The 20534-nt window shown below is 43.4% G+C and overlaps 1 pseudogene; it reads right to left on the bottom strand.

Moving 5' to 3' along the window:
* Positions 1–18406: 18406 nt before the first annotated feature.
* On the bottom strand, positions 18407–19277 carry LOC123397451 (annotated as a pseudogene).
* Between the last annotated feature and the right edge of the window lie 1257 nt (positions 19278–20534).

Below are 20534 nucleotides of genomic sequence, written 5' to 3'. Positions count from 1 at the left end.
ACTCAGTGCCCAGCAACTGATGAAGATAGAGAGCATATGCGCTCCGTCCCCTATGCTTCAGCCATAGGTTCTATCATGTATGCGATGCTGTGCACTAGACCGGATGTTAGCCTGGCCATAAGTATGGCAGGTAGGTTCCAGAGTAATCCAGGAGTGGATCACTGGACAGCGGTCAAGAATATCCTGAAGTACCTGAAAAGGACTAAGGAGATGTTTCTCGTGTATGGAGGTGACGAAGAGCTCGCCGTAAAAGGTTACGTCGATGCAAGCTTTGACACAGATCCGGACGACTCTAAGTCTCAAACCGGATACGTATTTGTTCTTAATGGGGGTGCAGTAAGCTGGTGCAGTTCCAAGCAAAGCGTCGTAGCAGATTCTACATGTGAAGCAGAGTACATGGCTGCCTCGGAGGCGGCTAAGGAGGGTGTCTGGATGAAGCAGTTCATGACGGATCTTGGAGTGGTGCCAAGTGCACTGGATCCAATAACCTTGTTCTGTGACAACACTGGTGCCATTGCCCTGGCAAAGGAACCAAGGTTTCACAAGAAGACCAGACACATCAAACGACGCTTCAACCTCATCCACGACTACGTCGAGGAGGAGGACGTAAATATATGCAAAGTGCACACGGATCTGAATGTAGCAGACCCGCTGATTAAACCTCTTCCACGGCCAAAACATGATCGACACCAGAACTGTATGGGTGTTAGATTTATTACAATGTAATTCACATGGTGATGTGAGGGCTAGATTATTGACTCTAGTGCAAGTGGGAGACTGTTGGAATTATGCCCTAGAGGCAATAATAAATGTATAGTTATTATTATAATTCCTGTATCAAGATAATAGTTTATTATCCATGCTATAATTGTATTGAATAAAGACTCCTTTGCATGTGTGGATACATAGACAAAACACCGTCCCTAGCATGCCTCTAGTTGGCTAGCCAGTTGATCGATGATAGTCAGTGTCTTCTAATTATGAACAAGGTGTTGTTGCTTGATAACTGGATCACGTCATTGGGAGAATCACGTGATGGACTAGACCCAAACTAATAGACGTAGCATGTTGATCGTGTCATTTTTTTGCTACTGTTTTCTGCGTGTCAAGTATTTATTCCTATGACCATGAGATCATATAACTCACTGACACCGGAGGAATACTTTGTGTGTATCAAACGTCGCAACGTAACTGGGTGACTATAAAGATGCTCTACAGGTATCTCCGAAGGTGTTAGTTGAGTTAGTATGGATCAAGACTGGGATTTGTCACTCCGTGTGACGGAGAGGTATCTCGGGGCCCACTCGGTAATACAACATCACACACAAGCCTTGCAAGCAATGTAACTTAGTGTAAGTTGCGGGATCTTGTATTACGGAACGAGTAAAGAGACTTGCCGGTAAACCGGGAAGATTGATATATAGGATGACCTCATTTGATTACCGGAAGGTTTTCGGAGTTACCGGGAATGTACCGGGAATGACGAATGGGTTCCGGGAGTTCACCGGGGGGGCAACCCACCCTGGGGAAGCCCATAGGCTTTGGGGAGACACAGCAGCCCTTAGTGGGCTGGTGGGACAGCCCCAAGGGGGCCTATGCACCAAGAAAAAGAAATCAAAGGAAAAGAAAAAAAAAGAGGGAGGAAGTGGGAAGGGAAGGGGACTCCTCCCACCAAACCAAGTCCAACTCTGTTTGGGGGGGGAGTCCTCCCCCCCTTGGCTCGGCCGACCCCTTGAGGGTCCCTTGGACCCCAAGGCAAGGTCCCCCTCCCTCCTCCTATATATATGGAGCAATTAGGGCTGATTTGAGACGACTTTCTCACGGCTGCCCGACCACATACCTCCATAGTTTTTCCTCTAGATCGCGTTTCTGCGGAGCTCGGGCGGAGCCCTGCTGAGACAAGATCATCACCAACCTCCGGAGCGCCGTCATGCTGCCGGAGAACTCTTCTACCTCTCCGTCTCTCTTGCTGGATCAAGAAGGCCGAGATCATCGTCGAGCTGTACGTGTGCTGAACGCGGAGGTGCCGTCCGTTCGGTACTAGATTGTGGGACTGATCGCGGGATTGTTCGCGGGGCAGATCGAGGGACGTGAGGACGTTCCACTACATCAACCGCGTTCTCTAACGCTTCTGCTGTACGATCTACAAGGGTACGTAGATCACTCATCCCCTCTCGTAGATGGACATCACCATGATAGGTCTTCGTGCGCGTAGGAAAATTTTTGTTTCCCATGCGACGTTCCCCAACAGTGGCATCATGAGCTAGGTTCATGCGTAGATGTCTTCTCGAGTAGAACACAAAAGTTTTTGTGGGCGGTGATGTGCGTTTTGCTGCCCTCCTTAGTCTTTTCTTGATTCCGCGGTATTGTTGGATTGAAGCGGCTTGGACCGACATTACTCGTACGCTTACGAGAGACTGGTTTCATCGTTACGAGTAACCCCCTTTGCTCAAAGATGACTGGCAAGTGACGGTTTCTCCAACTTTAGTTGAATCGGATTTGACCAAGGAGGTCCTTGGATGAGGTAAGTAGCAACTCATATATCTCCGTTGTGGTGTTTGCGTAAGTAAGATGCGATCCTACTAGATACCCATGGTCACCACGTAAAACATGCAAACAACAAAATTAGAGGACGTCTAACTTGTTTTTGCAGGGTATGCTTGTGATGTGATATGGCCAACGATGTGATGTGATATATTGGATGTATGAGATGATCATGTTGTAATAGTTAATATCGACTTGCACGTCGATGGTACGGCAACCGGCAGGAGCCATAGGGTTGTCGTTATAACTAACGTTTGTGCTTGCAGATGCGTTTACTATTTTGCTAGGACGTAGTTTAGTAGTAATAGCATGAGTAGCACGACAACCCCGATGGCGACATGTTGATGGAGATCATGATGATGGAGATCATGGTGTGACGCCGGTGACAAGAAGATCGTGCCGGTGCTTTGGTGATGGAGATCAAGAAGCACGTGATGATGGCCATATCATGTCACTTATGAATTGCATGTGATGTTAATCCTTTTATGCACCTTATTTTGCTTAGAACGACGGTAGCATTATGAGGTGATCTCTCACTAAAATTTCAAGACGAAATTGTGTTCTCCCCGACTGTGCACCGTTGCTACAGTTCGTCGTTTCGAGACACCACGTGATGATCGGGTGTGATAGACTCAACGTTCACATACAACGGGTGCAAAACAGTTGCGCACGCGGGACACTCGGGTTAAGCTTGACGAGCCTAGCATGTGCAGACATGGCCTCGGAACACATGAGACCGAAAGGTCGATCATGAATCATATAGTTGATATGATTAGCATAGGGATGCTTACCACTGAAACTGTACTCAACTCACGTGATGATCGGACTTGGGATAGTGTAAGTGGATCATGAACCACTCAAATGACTAGAGAGATGTACCTTTTGAGTGGGAGTTTAGCATATAATTTGATTAAGTTGAACTCTAATTATCTTGAACATAGTCTAAGTCCACTTTGAATATATTTGTGTTGTAGATCATGGCTCACGCAAGTGTCATCCTGAATTTTAATACGTTCCTAGAGAAAGCTAAGTTGAAAGATGATGGAAGCAACTTTGTAGACTGGGCTCGTAATCTTAAGCTAATCTTACAAGCTGGGAAGAAGGATTATGTCCTTAATGTTGCGCTAGGAGATGAACCACCCGCTACGGCTGATCAGGATGTTAAGAACGCTTGGTTAGCGCGTAAGGAGGACTACTCAATAGTTCAATGTGCAGTCTTGTATGGCTTAGAACCGGGACTTCAACGTCGCTTTGAGCGTCATGGAGCATTTGAGATGTTCCAGGAGTTGAAGTTTATCTTTCAGAAGAACGCCCGGATCGAGAGGTATGAGACCTCCGATAAATTCTATGCTTGCAAGATGGAGGAAAACTCGTCTGTCGGTGAACATGTGCTCAAAATGTCTGGGTACTCAAACCGTCTAGCTGAACTGGGGATTGAACTCCCGCAAGAAGCTATCACTGACAGAATCCTTCAATCACTGCCGCCAAGCTATAAAGGCTTTGTGTTGAACTACAACATGCAAGGGATGAACAAGTCTCCCGGCGAGTTGTTTGCGATGCTGAAAGTCGCAGAGTCTGAACTCCGTAAAGAGCATCAAGTGTTGATGGTGAGCAAGACCACTAGTTTCAAGAGAAACGGCAAAGGCAAGAAGGGCAATTCGAAGAAGAGCGGCAAGCCTGTTGCCAATCCGCCGAAGAAACCCAAGGCTGGACCTAAGCCTGAAACAAAGTGCTTCTATTGCAAGGGTATGGGTCACTAGAAGCGCAATTGCCCCAAGTATCTGGCAGATAAGAAGGCGGGCAAAGAAAAATCAGGTATATTTGATATACATGTTATTGATGTGTACTTAACCGGCTCTCGTAGTAGTGCCTGGGTATTCGATACTGGTTCTGTTGCTCACATTTGCAACTCGAAACAGGAACTGCGGAATAGACGAAGGCTGGCGAAAGACGAAGTGACGATGCGCGTAGGAAATGGTTCCAAGGTTGATGCAATCGCCGTCGGCACAGTGTCACTTCAGCTACCATCGGGATTAGTGATGAACTTAAATCATTGTTATTTAGTGCCTACGTTGAGCATGAACATTATATCTGGATCTTGTTTATTGCGAGACGGTTACTCTTTTAAGTCTGAGAATAATGGTTGTTCTATTTCTATGAGTAACATCTTTTATGGTCATGCACCGAATGTGAGAGGATTGTTCATATTGAATCTTGATAGCGATACGCATATACATAACATTGAGACCAAAAGAGTTAGAGTAAACAATGATAGCGCCATATTTTTGTGGCACTGCCGCTTGGGTCATATTGGTGTAAAGCGCATGAAGAAACTCCATGCTGATGGGCTTTTGGAGTCACTTGACTTTGATTCACTTGACACGTGCGAACCATGCCTCATGGGCAAGATGACTAAGACTCCGTTCTCCGGAACAATGGAGCGTGCAAGTGACTTGTTGGAAATCATACATACCGATGTGTGTGGTCCAATGAGCGTGGAGGCACGCGGCGGATATCGTTATTTCCTCACCTTCACTGACGACTTAAGTAGATATGGTTATGTCTACTTGATGAAGCACAAGTCTGAAACATTTGAAAAGTTCAAGCAATTTCAGAGTGAAGTGGAAAATCATCGTAACAAGAAGATCAAGTTCCTACGGTCTGATCGTGGGGGTGAATATCTGAGTTTCGAGTTTGGTACTCACTTAAGACAATGTGGAATTGTTTCATAGTTAACACCGCCTGGAACACCACAGCGCAATGGTGTGTCCGAACGTCGTAATCGTACTTTGTTAGAGATGGTGCGATCTATGATGTCTCTTACTGATTTGCCGTTATCATTTTGGGGATATGCATTAGAAACAGCTGCATTCACTTTAAATAGGGCACCATCAAAATCCGTTGAGACGACACCATACGAACTGTGGTATGGCAAAAGGCCAAAGTTGTCGTTTCTTAAAGTTTGGGGATGTGATGCTTATGTCAAAAAGCTTCAGCCTGAAAAGATGGAACCCAAAGCGGAAAAATGCGTCTTCATAGGTTACCCAAAAGAGACAGTTGGGTACACCTTCTATCTCAAATCCGAGGGCAAAGTGTTTGTTGCTAAGAACGGAACTTTTCTCGAGAAGGAGTTTCTCTCGAGAGAATTGAGTGGGAGGAAGATAGAACTTGACGAGGTTGTCGAACCTCTCATCCCTCTGGATGGTGGCGCAGGGCAAGGGGAAACCTCTGTCGTTGCGACGCCGGTTGAGGAGGAAGTTAATGATGATGATCATGAAACTCCAGTTCAAGTTTCTGTTGAACCCCGCAGGTCGACGAGATCACGCGCTGCTTCAGAGTGGTACGGTAATCCCGTCTTATCAATCATGTTGTTAGACAACAATGAACCTGCGAATTATGAAGAAGCAATGGTGGGCCCAGATTCCAACAAATGGCTAGAAGCCATGAAATCCGAGATAGGATCCATGTATGAGAACAAAGTGTGGACTTTGGAGATACTACCTGAGGGCCGCAAGGCTATTCAGAACAAATGGATCTTTAAGAAGAAGACGAACGCTGACGGTAATGTGACCGTTTATAAAGCTCGACTTGTGGCAAAGGGTTTTTCACAAGTTCCAGGAGTTGACTACGATGAGACCTTCTCACCCGTAGCGATGCTTAAGTCCGTCAGAATCATGTTAGCAATAGCTGCATTTTTCGATTATGAAATCTGGCAGATAGATGTCAAAACGGCGTTCCTTAACGGTTTCCTTAAGGAATAGTTGTATATGATGCAACCCGAAGGTTTTGTCAATCCTAAAAATGCTGACAAGGTGTGCAAACTCCAGCGATCCATTTATGGACTGGTGCAAGCATCTCGGAGTTGGAACAAACGCTTTGATGAGGTGATCAAAGCATTTGGGTTTATACAAGTGGTTGGAGAATCTTGTATTTACAAGAAAGTGAGTGGGAGCTCTGTGGCGTTTCTAATATTATATGTGGATGACATATTACTGATTGGAAACAACGTAGAGCTTTTGGAGAGCATAAAAGGTTACTTGAATAAAAGTTTCTCTATGAAGGACCTAGGAGAAGCTCTTACATTCTAGGCATTAAGATCTATAGGGATAGATCAAAACGCCTGATAGGACTTTCACAAAGCACATACCTTGATAAAGTTTTGAAGAGGTTCAAAATGGAACAGTCCAAGAAAGGGTTCTTGCCAGTGTTACAAGGTACGAGATTGAGTAAGACTCAGTGCCCAGCAACTGATGAAGATAGAGAGCATATGCGCTCCGTCCCCTATGCTTCAGCCATAGGTTCTATCATGTATGCGATGCTGTGCACTAGACCGGATGTTAGCCTGGCCATAAGTATGGCAGGTAGGTTCCAGAGTAATCCAGGAGTGGATCACTGGACAGCGGTCAAGAATATCCTGAAGTACCTGAAAAGGACTAAGGAGATGTTTCTCGTGTATGGAGGTGACGAAGAGCTCGCCGTAAAAGGTTACGTCGATGCAAGCTTTGACACAGATCCGGACGACTCTAAGTCTCAAACCGGATACGTATTTGTTCTTAATGGGGGTGCAGTAAGCTGGTGCAGTTCCAAGCAAAGCGTCGTAGCAGATTCTACATGTGAAGCAGAGTACATGGCTGCCTCGGAGGCGGCTAAGGAGGGTGTCTGGATGAAGCAGTTCATGACGGATCTTGGAGTGGTGCCAAGTGCACTGGATCCAATAACCTTGTTCTGTGACAACACTGGTGCCATTGCCCTGGCAAAGGAACCAAGGTTTCACAAGAAGACCAGACACATCAAACGATGCTTCAACCTCATCCACGACTACGTCGAGGAGGAGGACGTAAATATATGCAAAGTGCACACGGATCTGAATGTAGCAGACCCGCTGATTAAACCTCTTCCATGGCCAAAACATGATCGACACCAGAACTGTATGGGTGTTAGATTTATTACAATGTAATTCACATGGTGATGTGAGGGCTAGATTATTGACTCTAGTGCAAGTGGGAGACTGTTGGAATTATGCCCTAGAGGCAATAATAAATGTATAGTTATTATTATAATTCCTGTATCATGATAATAGTTTATTATCCATGCTATAATTGTATTGAATAAAGACTCCTTTGCATGTGTGGATACATAGACAAAACACCGTCCCTAGCATGCCTCTAGTTGGCTAGCCAGTTGATCGATGATAGTCAGTGTCTTCTGATTATGAACAAGGTGTTGTTGCTTGATAACTGGATCACGTCATTGGGAGAATCACGTGATGGACTAGACCCAAACTAATAGACGTAGCATGTTGATCGTGTCATTTTGTTGCTACTGTTTTCTGCGTGTCAAGTATTTATTCCTATGACCATGAGATCATATAACTCACTGACACCGGAGGAATACTTTGTGTGTATCAAACGTCGCAACGTAACTGGGTGACTATAAAGATGCTCTACAGGTATCTCCGAAGGTGTTAGTTGAGTTAGTATGGATCAAGACTGGGATTTGTCACTCCGTGTGACGGAGAGGTATCTCGGGGCCCACTCGGTAATACAACATCACACACAAGCCTTGCAAGCAATGTAACTTAGTGTAAGTTGCGGGATCTTGTATTACGGAACGAGTAAAGAGACTTGCCGGTAAACCGGGAAGATTGATATATAGGATGACCTCATTTGATTACCGGAAGGTTTTCGGAGTTATCGGGAATGTACCGGGAATGACGAATGGGTTCCGGGAGTTCACCGGGGGGGCAACCCACCCCGGGGAAGCCCATAGGCTTTGGGGAGACACAGCAGCCCTTAGTGGGCTGGTGGGACAGCCCCAAGGGGGCCTATGCACCAAGGAAAAGAAATCAAAGGAAAAGAAAAAAAAAAGAGGGAGGAAGTGGGAAGGGAAGGGGACTCCTCCCACCAAACCAAGTCCAACTCTGTTTGGGGGGGGAGTCCTCCCCCCCTTGGCTCGGCCGACCCCTTGAGGGTCCCTTGGACCCCAAGGCAAGGTCCCCCTCCCTCCTCCTATATATATGGAGCAATTAGGGCTGATTTGAGACGACTTTCTCACGGCGGCCCGACCACATACCTCCATAGTTTTTCCTCTAGATCGCGTTTCTGCGGAGCTCGGGCGGAGCCCTGCTGAGACAAGATCATCACCAACCTCCGGAGCGCCGTCACGCTGCCGGAGAACTCTTCTACCTCTCCGTCTCTCTTGCTGGATCAAGAAGGCCGAGATCATCGTCGAGCTGTACGTGTGCTGAACGCGGAGGTGCCGTCCGTTCGGTACTAGATCGCGGGATTGTTCGCGGGGCGGATCGAGGGACGTGAGGACGTTCCACTACATCAATCGCGTTCTCTAACGCTTCTGCTGTACGATCTACAAGGGTACGTAGATCACTCATCCCCTCTCGTAGATGGACATCACCATGATAGGTCTTCGTGCGCGTAGGAAATTTTTTGTTTCCCATGCGACGTTCCCCAACAAGTTATCCCTACAAAATCATATAGTCTGGCTATGCTCCATCATCCTCACCCAACTAATGTAAATCATGCACAACCCCGGTATTGGCCAAGTAATTGTTCTCGCACTCTTACTTTTCTCAAACTTTTTATAACTATCACGCAATACATGAGCGTGAGCCATGGATATAGCACTATAGGTGGAATAGAGTGTGGTGGTGGTTGTGAGACAAAAAGGAGGAGATGGTCACATTGACTCGGCGTATCAAAGGGCTATGGAGATGCCCATTAATAGATATCAATGTGAATGAGTAGGGATTGCCGTACAAGTGATGCACTAGAGCTATAAGTATATGAAAGCTCAAAAGGAGAACTAGTGGGTGTGCATCCAACTTGCTTGCTCACGACGACCTAGGGCACTTTTGAGGAAGCCCATCATTGGAATATACAAGCCAAGTTATATAATGAAGATTCCCACTAGCATATGGTAGTGACAAAGCAAGAGGCTCTCAATCATGAAGAACATGGTGCTATTATGAAGCACAAGTGTGGAAAAAGATAGTAGCATTGTCCCTTCTCTCTATTTCTCTCTTTTCTTTTGTTTGGGCTCTTGGCCTCTCTTTTTTATTTGGGCTCTTTGGCCTGTTTTTTTTTATTTCCTCACATGGGACAATGCTCTAATAATGATGATCATCACACTTTTATTTACTCACAGCTCAAAGCTTAGAACAATGATGACTCTATAGGAAATGCCTCCGACAATGTACCGGGATGTGCAACGGTCTAGCTTGGCGTATGACGTTGAAACATCTCGCTAGCTATCTTACGATCATGCAATGGCAATATGAGAGTGACGACACAAGTCATGAGACGGAACGGTGGGAGTTGCATGGCAATATATCTCGGAAGGGCTATGAAAATGCCATAGTAGGTAGGTATGGTGGCTGTTTTGAGGAAGGCATATGGTGGGTTTGTGTACCGGCGAAAGTTGCGCAACACTAGAGAGGCTAGCAAAGGTGGAAGGTGAAAGTTCATCTATACCATGGACTCACATTAGTCATGAAGAATTCACATACTTGTTGCGAAAGTTTTTATTAGTAATCGAAACAAAGTGCTAAACGCATGCTCCTAGGGGAAGGGTTGGTAGGTGTTAACCATCGCGCGATCCCGACCTCAACACAAAGGATGTCAATCAATAGATCAATTATGCTCCGACTTCCTAACATAGCGGTTCACCATACATGCATGCTACGGGAATCACTAACTTCAACACAAGTATTTTTAGAGTCACAACACCCTACTAACATAGCTCTTAATATTACCAAATCCACGTCTCAAAACTAATTGAGAGGAATCAAGACTTCTCTTTCTACTCAATGCACATGAAGATGGAGGTTTTTGTATCCTCTATGGGTACCTATCACCTTTGGGACTACTTTCATAGCATAAGCCAACTACCAAGTCACGCACCATCGTGCTCTAAAAGATATAAGTGAAGCACATAGAGTCCTCCGAATTACCCATACTATCAAAATTATTCATATCAAAATTTAATGTGTCCTCCGAATATTTCGGGTTTTTTGAGTACCTGAATTACCCGAACCAAAATTTTGGGTAATTTGGATTCGGGTTTTTTTTTGGTAGAATACTTTTGAGTGCCCGAATTACCCATAAACTGAACTACCCGAACTGAAATACCCGAACGCCCAGGGTGAGTTGTCACAGAACAGATTTATTCGATCGAGTGTACATGGCAGAACTCCAAGATCTGTCATGAACTGCTTCATCCACACACCCTCTTAGCCGCCTCCGAGGCAGCTATGTACTCCGCTTCGCATGTAGAATCAGCTACGATGTTTTTCTTGGAACTGCACCAGCTTACCGCACCCCTATTAAGAATAAATATGTATCCGGTTTGCGACTTAGAGTCATCGGGATCAGTGTCGAAGCTTGCATCGACGTAACCCTTTACGACGAGCTCTTCGTCACCTCCGTAAATGAGAAACATTTCCTTAGTCCTTTTCAGGTACTTCAGAATATTTTTGACCGATGTCCAGTGCTCCATTCCTGGATTACTTTAAAACCTGCCTGCCATTCTTATGGCAAGGCTCACATCTGGTCTAGTGCACAACATTGCATACATGATAGACCCTATGGCTGAAGCATAGGGGACGACACTCATCGTTTCTTTATCTTCTACAGTCACTGGGCGTTGAGTCTTACTCAACTTTATACCTTGTAACGGAGGCAAGAACCCCTTCTTGGATTGTTCCATTTTAAACTTCTTCAAAATCTTATCACGGTATGTGCTTTGTGAAAGTCCTATTAGGCGTCTTGATCTATCTCTATAGATCTTAATGCCTAATATGTAAGCAGCTTCTCCGAGGTCCTTCATTGAAAAACTTTTATTCAAGTAATCCTTTATGTTTCCGAAAATTTCTATTTTGGGCATCAACAACTTTATTACTACTTAGGAGATTACAATTACATACAGTTTTTGACAAAGCCTGCAGCATAGCCTAACTAGCTCTTTGAACAGAATGGTGAGCCACCACACTGCCCCCCCCCTACTTAGTTCTCAAATTCTCTGAAGCCCTAGCATGCATGAGTATGTGCGAAGTTCGCAAGAACTTAATCAAAGGTAAGGGAGGCATGGTTACGCAGTGCGGCCGAAAGAGTGGCGGTCCGAATGGGGGGCCTTCGGCGCCAGCGACGGGTGCTATGCAGTAGAGCATTGTACTCGTGTGCGAGAAGTAAGGGAGGGTAAGCGCGGCGAGGGCGGAACTCATGATGGCAACCCTTTATGAGAGGAAATACGATTGAGCATGTTATCTAGCTGTAGATAGCTAAAATATTATTACCCGTATAAAACAAGCCAAAAGTCCATGTTCATAGATAGTTAACTTTTTCGAATCAACTAGAGCGATCGACAGTTTACCTGATCGATTGGATCTAGGAGAAAGCTAGTATCTTTGACCTCAATTCTCTTCTCCAACTCTCCCTAGTAAGCCTGAAATCACGCCCGCGGTGTCCCGGACTGGCGGTGGACGTTGGGTGCGCAAGGGACAGTATCGCAATCCGGCTGGTCTCCTCTTGCATCAGCGACTCGACAATAGAAACGGCGAACACTACTAGACATCTAGACGAGAAAAAGGGATCAAGATGGTCAGTCTTATTTGGCACATATTGTGCTCGATATAGATTCGGGACGTGCGATTGTGCGCCTTCAGCGCCGCGCAAGGGGACCGGCGCCCGCAGGAGCGGCTGGTTGGGCTGGCCATGATCGCGCAACACGAAAAATGACCGCCAAAAATACCTCGCCATTAGATTCGACTCACGTCCTCCCGCTTGTACACGGAGAGGCTAGCCCTTGGAAAATTTTGAAATTTGTTCACGTTTTTAAATTTGTTTGAATTCATGAATATTTTTCAAAATGTGAACATCTTTTGAATCTCTGAACAAATGGTGTTCAAACAAAAATTTGAAAATGAGATTTTTTTTCAAAATGTGAACATTTTTTAAAATCTGCAAACAAATTTTGCAATCGCAAACATTTTTCTAATTGTGAACAAATTTAAAATTCGTGAAAAAAATATAAAAGTGTGAACATTTTTTGATTGTGAACAAATTTTAAAAGAACAGGAACATATTTCTAATTCGTAATTTTTTTTTAAATTGTGACTGGTTTTTTGAAAATGAGGGCATTTTTGAAAACACAAACATTTTTAGAAATTTCGAAGGAAAAGAAAATGTGATTTTTTTTCAAAATATGAACATTTTTTGAATCTGCAAACAAACTTTGAAACTGCAAACATTTTTCAAACTCTGAACAAAATTTTAAACATGAACAATTTGAAATTTGTTCATGTTCCAAAACAGGAAGAAACCTAATTTGAAAAAATTTCATGCATTAAAATTTGTTCCCAATTTAAAAATGTTTGCGGTTTCAAAATGTGTTCGCAGATTCAAAAAATGTTCACATTTTCAAAAATGTACTCATTTTCAAAAATGTACTCATTTTCAAAAAAAAATCGAAATTTCAAAAAATGTTTGTGTTTCAAAAATAGCTCTCATATTTTAAAAATCAATCACAATTTGAAAATTTTGTTCACAAATTAGAATAATGTTCCTGTTCTTTTAAAAATTCTCACGCTTCCAAACTTGTTCAAGATTTTCCAAAATTGTTCTCGGTTTGAAAAATTGCTAAGAAGATTCAAAAAATGTTTGTGCTTTAAAGAATTGTTCGCGCTTCCAAATTTGTTCGGCTTTTTTCAAAATTGTTCTCCCTTTCAAAATTTTGTTCTCAAGATTCAAAAAATGTTCATGCTTTCAAAAATAGTCCGTGCTTCCAAATTTGTTCAGGATTTTTTGAAATTGTTCTCGGTTTTAAAACTTGTTCTAAATATTCAAAAAATGTTTATATTTTAAAAATATGTTCACGCTTTAAAATCTCTTCAAGGATTTTCAAAATTGATCTCCTTCTTAAAATTTTGTTCTGATGATTCTACAAATGTTCATGCTTTAAAAAATTGTTCGCGCTTTTAAACGGGCTGGTCCATTTAGAGGGTTACAGAGCCCCGGTTTTGGGAACATTCTAGTGGGTTAACTGTCGCCAGTGGCTTTCATAAATGGGCCGGACAATCTCATATTGATGAACATATTTAAAACTTGCAGCAAATATTTTTTAAGATTGACAAATTTTTTGAATATCAATGAGCGTTTTTTAATTTTGATGAACAACCTATTGTAAATGTGTGAACTATTTTCAGATTTATGATATAATTTTTCAGTTCAATGTACTTTTTGTAAAAATACATGAACTTTTTTCAATTTTCATGAATTTCTACAAATTTATTGAACTTTCTAAAAAAATATTGACTTTTCGAATTGATGAACTTTTTGTAAAATTGATGAACCTTTTTTGAATATATGAACTTTTTTCAAATGTATGAACCTTATTTCTTTAAATATGTAAACCTTTTTTGATTTCAGATTTTCATTTTCGTATCAAGTAAAACATAAAAAACCTGGGCAGGTGGATCGTTAGCTGGCCTGTGCAGTGCTGCATAGGAGCTCCCCTTCCTTAGGTTCCAGACTGTTTTTTCCGGTTTAGAGAAACTTCTACAAGGTTCATTGAACCGGTTTTTTCTTTTTCTTTTTTCCTTATTGGTTTCTGTTTTTTTTATTTTCTTTTTCTGTCTTAGAAAATGTTCTGGATTTCCAAAAAATATTTTGAATTTTTAAAATTTGTTCAGTATTTTCAGAAAATGTTCTGTTTCAAAACATTATTCTCGGTTTCAAAATTTGTTCTTAAGATTCAAATTCGTCCTTGAGTTGAAAATTTGTTCTTAAGATTCAAAAAATATTCGTGCTATAAAAAGTTGTTTGCGGTTCCAAATTTGTTCGGGTTTTTGCAAAATTGTTCTCCATTTCAAATTTTTGTTCTCAAGGTGCAAAAAATATTCGTGCTTCCATATTTGTTAAGCATTTTCTAAAACTTTTCTCGGTTTCCACATTTGTTCTCAAGATTCAAAAAATGTTCGTGCTATAAAAATTTGGTCGCGGTTTCAGATTTATTCAGGATTTTTCAAAATTGTTCTTCATTTCAAAATTCGGTTCTGAAGATTCAAAAAATGTTTGTGCTTTCAAAAATAGTTCGGGTTTCTGAACTAGTTCACAATTTTTCATAATTATTCGCTGTTTTGAAATGTGCTCTATATTTAAGAAATGTTCGTGTTTCAAAAATGTGTTCACACTTTGAAATTTGTTTCCCGTTTTAAAATATATTCATGTTTTCAGAAAATGATGGAAAATTGAACATTTGCTCGTTTTCATAAAAGCAAATAGAAAAATGGAAAAATAAATGAAAAACGAACCAAAAAATAAAAAAAATGAAATAAAGAGAAAAGGAAAAAAGAAACAGAAAGAAAAGAATTAAAAGAACTGGGCTGGCTCAGTTAGGTGACCAGACTTGCGTCCTAGGGACTACCTGCCGTACAACGCGGTAGGTAGGAGCTCCCGCTGCAGGCGTCGGTCAGCAAAAAATAGTACAAGCCGACCCGATGGGAAATGCCTAACTGAAAGGTTAGGCTTTTTTATTTTTTTATTTTTTTATTTATACTTATTTACTTTTTAGTTAAGTTTTCTCTAATTTTTATGTTAGTTTTTATTATATTTTCTCCTTTATTTACTTTTATTTCGTATCTTTTTTATTGCGTTTTTTCTCTTTTCTACATACATCTATTCAAATTTGTCAGCATTATTTACTATTGTGCACATTTTCGTATTCATGTTTATTTTCAAAAATTGTGATTGTATTTTCTAAACATTAATATTGTTTGAACCATTGAATATTTCCCAAATTAACAAATATCTTCCAGAAATTCATGGACTTTTTTTGAACATATTTTTTACCCGAATTCACGGTTATATTATTGAAATGGTGAACATTATTTTGAAACTCCTGAGCATTGTTTTGAATTAGAAAACATTTTTCAATTTGGTTATTCTTGTAGAAAATTTATGAACATTTTGTTTGTTTGGACGAATATACTGTGAATTACATGAACATTCTTTTGAATTCCAGACCTTTTTTGAAACAATGAACCTATATTCTGAACATTTTTTGAGCTCATGAACATTTTTTGAATGTGTACACATTGTTTCAAAATCACGAATACTTTTTTATTTTCATAACATTTTTTGAAATTCGTGAACATTATTTGAATATCCGAACAGTTTTTAAGGTCATGATCATTATTTGTAGTCCACGAAATATTTTTGATTTCTTGTACATTTTTGTTTTTCAAGATTCACCATTTGCTTGAAAGTTGAAACTTTTTTGAAATCCTGAATTATTTAAAAAAGGAAAACAAAAAACAAAGAACAAAAAAATGGCACCCTACACGTGGCCTAGTGCAAAAAATGGCACGGGGGTGCAAGCGGTGCGCGCTGTGCCTCTTTCTAGCGCATAGGGTGCTAAATAGGAGCACCCCTCGAGAAGGATCACTCGCATTATAGGGCTGGAGAGTGACCTCGAGATGTGATGTGTTGTCCTTCATTGTGGCGTTAGCGGCCTGCCTACTTCCATGGATATATTGAGCGAGGCCGAGTAGGCTAGTACATGCACATCTCATGTGGGGGCCCCCCTGATTTTGGGGGCCTAGAGTGGCCACCCCCCTCCCTCAGAGCCGAGCCTGTTCATAATTGGGTGGCGGGCTGTGTGCAACTAAAGCACCCCTTTACCTTTCTTTGTCGACGGTGGTGTCATCATGTAGGTACTGGTACATACGAGTGTGTCTCTCCGTCAAAAGCGAAAACAAGCCATGCATGTAGCGTACGTAGCTATGGGCCCTTCACCTAAACACGTGGTTGGCCGTGGAGGTGGGTGACGGGTTCGGCTATCAACAGCCGGATGATAGGAATCAGTTTCCTAAAAGAAGTGCGATCCCTTGAAATTGTTAATGGAGCTCGAGCTTCATGTAGACACAAGTTTAAAAAAATAAATCAAAATTCCAAATTTTGAGTTTCAAAATTCTGAAAATTATACATGTACATCGGGATGTAGTGTACAAGTATGCACAGTTCAGGATCAAATACATTATGATGTGAGGTACACACAAAAACAAAATTCATGTATTTCTATGACATGTACTATTCACTATAAAATTTCATGATTTTGTTTATTTTGTGTAGTTCGCATAACAATATACTTCATCATGAAAGTGTACACACTTGTGGCCGACATCACTATGTACATGTGTATTTTTTCCAGAATGTTTTGAAACTTCAAAATGTGGGTTGGGAGTTGTTCGAAATTCCGTGCTCTTCTTATTTTGTTTAAAATTTCGTGAGTATCTGTACAATCCTCACTCGACATATTCTTTCTATTTTGAGGATCAACAACTTTATTGCTACTTAGGAGATTACAATTACATACAGTTTCTGACAAAGCCTGCGGCATAGCCTAACTAGCTCTTTGAACAGAACGGTGAGCCACCACACGGCCCCCTCCCCTACTTAGCTCTCAAATTCTCTGAAGCCCTAATATGCATGAGTATGTGCGAAGTTCGCAAGGACTTAATCAAAGGTAAGGGAGGCATGGTTACGCAGTGTGGCCGAAAGAGTGGCGGTCCGAATGGGGGGCCTTCAACGCTAGCGATGGGTGCTATGCAGTAGAGCATTGTACTCGTGTGCGAGAAGTAAGGGAGGGTAAGCGCGGCGAGGGCGAAACTCATGATCAAATCTTCACATTTCTCTCTTCGTCCAAATCTACTCTATCTCTCCAAGCACGAAGTTTCCTACGAAGTGTCGTCATGGCCTCAAGCGACGACCTCGGTGATGTGGATTTGATTAGCTCATGGTTGCTAGACGTGGGTGCTTTGCTGCAACCTCCAACACGAGCACCGGTACCTCCGATCATCCGATGTCGGGCTGTAGAGGTTCATGTACTTTCAAAGGCTTAGGATGTCGGACATGTCCGATATAAGCTCCTTGGTAGCATGACAAGATTCTGATGTCGATGCAAGTGGCAGAGGCTCGTTGTCGTGTATGCCTAGTTTGGCGTGAGGCGACACTCTATGCCCATGTCATCGGTGGCGATTGGGCCATGCACTGGACGGCCTTTAAATGAAAGCAAAAAAGACCCCCAAAAAAAGGAAGGAAAAAGAATAAGAAAAGAAAAAGGAAAAAAAAGCGAAAGGAAAAAAGAACCAGAAAATAAAAGCAAAAAAGATAAATTTAAATGAAAGGATAAAAGAACAAAAAACGGAAGGAAAAAATAAAATGAAAGGAAAAAACAAAAAAGAAAAAAAACGAACGAAAAAACGTGCTTTAATTGAACTGGGCCAGCCCAATCCCGGTCATCGTGTGCCACATCGACAATCCCTGTTTGGAAAATGGCCAGAAGGTTTGATTTAGACCGGGATTGCATAGTTTAGGGTGCAATTGACCGGAATTTTGACTTGAGGGTTCATTCCGGCCGACCTCTACGAATTCAGGGTTCAAAATGGACATTTTCCCATGCACTTGACGGCCTTTCGTGCGCTATAGCACTGTACCTGCAGTCCATGAAAAGATTGGCCCTCATGCCCCAGGCCTGCAGTCCATGAAAGGGTTGGCCCTCATGCCCCAGGCCACGCACGGGTTCTTTGGGGCCATGCATGGATCCACCGTTCGGAGGAGGAGCAACACATTTGGCGACGGAGCATAGTGAGTGCGAAGATTGCCAACGGAACAGCAAAGGATACGAAGTAGTACATCATTACAGAAAAAATCCCAACTGACAAGATCATGGCAAAACATGGTGAACCACTCTACATGGCAAAAGATTTCTGAGCATGATCTGCAGCATCAAATTATTTTCTTGGTAATAATAATCGGCATGATGTTCTTGCAAAAACCAACCAAAAGCAGCATCAAAAGATGACGAGGAGGGAGAATATCATGAAGACGAGGAAGCACGGGTAGGCAATGAGTCCCCGGTGCTCATCGCCATGGCCGCCACAAGCTACCAGCAGCCTGCTGCAGACCCTGGTAGACCACAGCACCAACCCCATGCCCATCCCGAACATGAGCCCGCCGCCCCGCGCCAGGAAGAGGGACACCGCCGACAATATCGTCATGGAGAGCATGCAGTATCCGAGCACGCTGGCGCACCGGTAGAGGCTGAGCTCGCCGCGGCCTCCTCGTCCCGGCCAGAGCAGCATGGAGGAGATGAAGAAAAGGAAGACGGACGCGGCGGTGGCCCAGCCGAGGACGATCCCGAAGTGGAGCTTCCCGGCCAGGAGCTGGAAGAGCGCCAAGGAGAATAGGATCAGCAACGGGCCCGGAGAGGTCGGCGTCCGCGTGGACGGACGGGTCGACGGAGCGGAACGGGTGGAGGAATGACACCGCCTTCCGCCAGATGAGACCCGTGTCGATGTCGAGCTCCTCGAGAAGCGGCGGCTCGTCGTTGAAGTTGGCGGCGACGTTCCCGTTCCCGGGGATCGGATGGTGGGTCGTCGGCGTCGACGGGCTGAGTACCACCGGCTGGAATAAGAAGGTGAGGTATCTGTTCGCCATGGCCGCTGCTGTGGCGGCGAGGGCTCCGACTCCGAGAGCGGGGCCTCGGCGAGGAAGAAAGTCGGTCGAGGTGTCCAGCTGGTCGAGAAGCGGCGGCGGCGGCTCGTCGTCATCCAAGGGCAGCAGCGGGTTCGCGGTGGAAGTCCAGGCGATAGTGTGGCGGCGGTAGGCCGGAGCGGAGGTGTTGAAGACCACCCGTGGGAAGGTGAGGCCGTTGTTGGCCATATTAATTATGGCTGCGGCCGGCGACGGCGAGGGTTACAGGATTCGATATTCGATCGATCGTCGTGGTGGTGTGTATATAATAGTACTCCCTCCGTTTCAAAATATAAGACCTTTTACGGATTTCACTAGGAGACTACATACAGAGCAAAATGAGTGTATCTATATTTTAAAATATGTCTATGTACATCCGTATGTAGTTTATAGTGCAATCTCTAAAACGTTTTATATTTAGGAACGGAGGAAGTATATGGCTGCATTGCTGTCTAAATAAAACCCGAATCGAAATCGAAAACATGCAAGAAACGGGACGATCTAATTTGCCGGATGACGTACGCACGCACTCTTTCTTGATCGCCATGGCCACCGCGCGCGGGGGTTCCGAGATTCGATCGGAAAGTTGCCTTTTCCTTCTTTCTTAAGTAATCATATATAAGTATAAGCCTAATATATACTCCTATTATATAGTACTGTGTATTACAGGAAAGGAATCCTCCTTTTCCAAAAAAATAATAATATATGTATCAAAGGAAACGAATCCTTGATATAGTGCATTCTTGATCGTAGTACAACTCTTCCTCGACAACTGAAGATTATCTAACTGATTTGGAATCCTAAACGTTGATTAAACGTCATTTTTCGTCAGGGGATAATGAGAAAACTGTTGAAAATATGAGCAATTTATCAAGTAGATACACTATCATAACAGATATAAGACAAGTCATGCAATCACATAAAGAAAATGCAGATACCATCTTAAATAGTGTGTATGAACGGGACATATCTAGAATCTCTCCTTAATAATAAAGCACGTACCACTTTTGTCGTACGTCGTCGGCACTTTTGCACAAAAGCCCCTCCACTTTTGGGTATTAAACTCGCAGTCTCTGTGTATGTGGATCTGGAAAAAACGTTTCGATCCAACCCGTGGTCATCCCCTTCCTCTTATCCACTCCCAGCTCTCCCCGACGCAATTACCCTGAGGGCGACCCGGGCGGCGGCGCATCCCGCCTGCGTAGCACCCCCACCCCCTCCCTTATCCTCCTCCCCTCGTCGTCACCCGTTTGGATCCGGCAGCGACAGGGCCTCTACCGCGCTGGAGCAGCTCGACTGCGAGCGGTGGCTTGTGCGGCGGCGGCGACACGACACTCCTCCGCACACGTCGTTCGTGCTCTTGGGGATGGTGGCGGTTCTCGCGGCGCGAGGTGGCGCATCTCGTGATCCGTCCGTCTGTGTTCACGCGTGGAGGGTGCTCCAGTA

This window comes from Hordeum vulgare, chromosome 5H, assembly GCF_904849725.1.
Source record: "Hordeum vulgare subsp. vulgare chromosome 5H, MorexV3_pseudomolecules_assembly, whole genome shotgun sequence".
Taxonomy (NCBI): domain Eukaryota; kingdom Viridiplantae; phylum Streptophyta; class Magnoliopsida; order Poales; family Poaceae; genus Hordeum; species Hordeum vulgare.
Note: the sequence above shows the minus strand (reverse complement) of the source record. Positions and strands in the feature narration are given on the sequence as shown.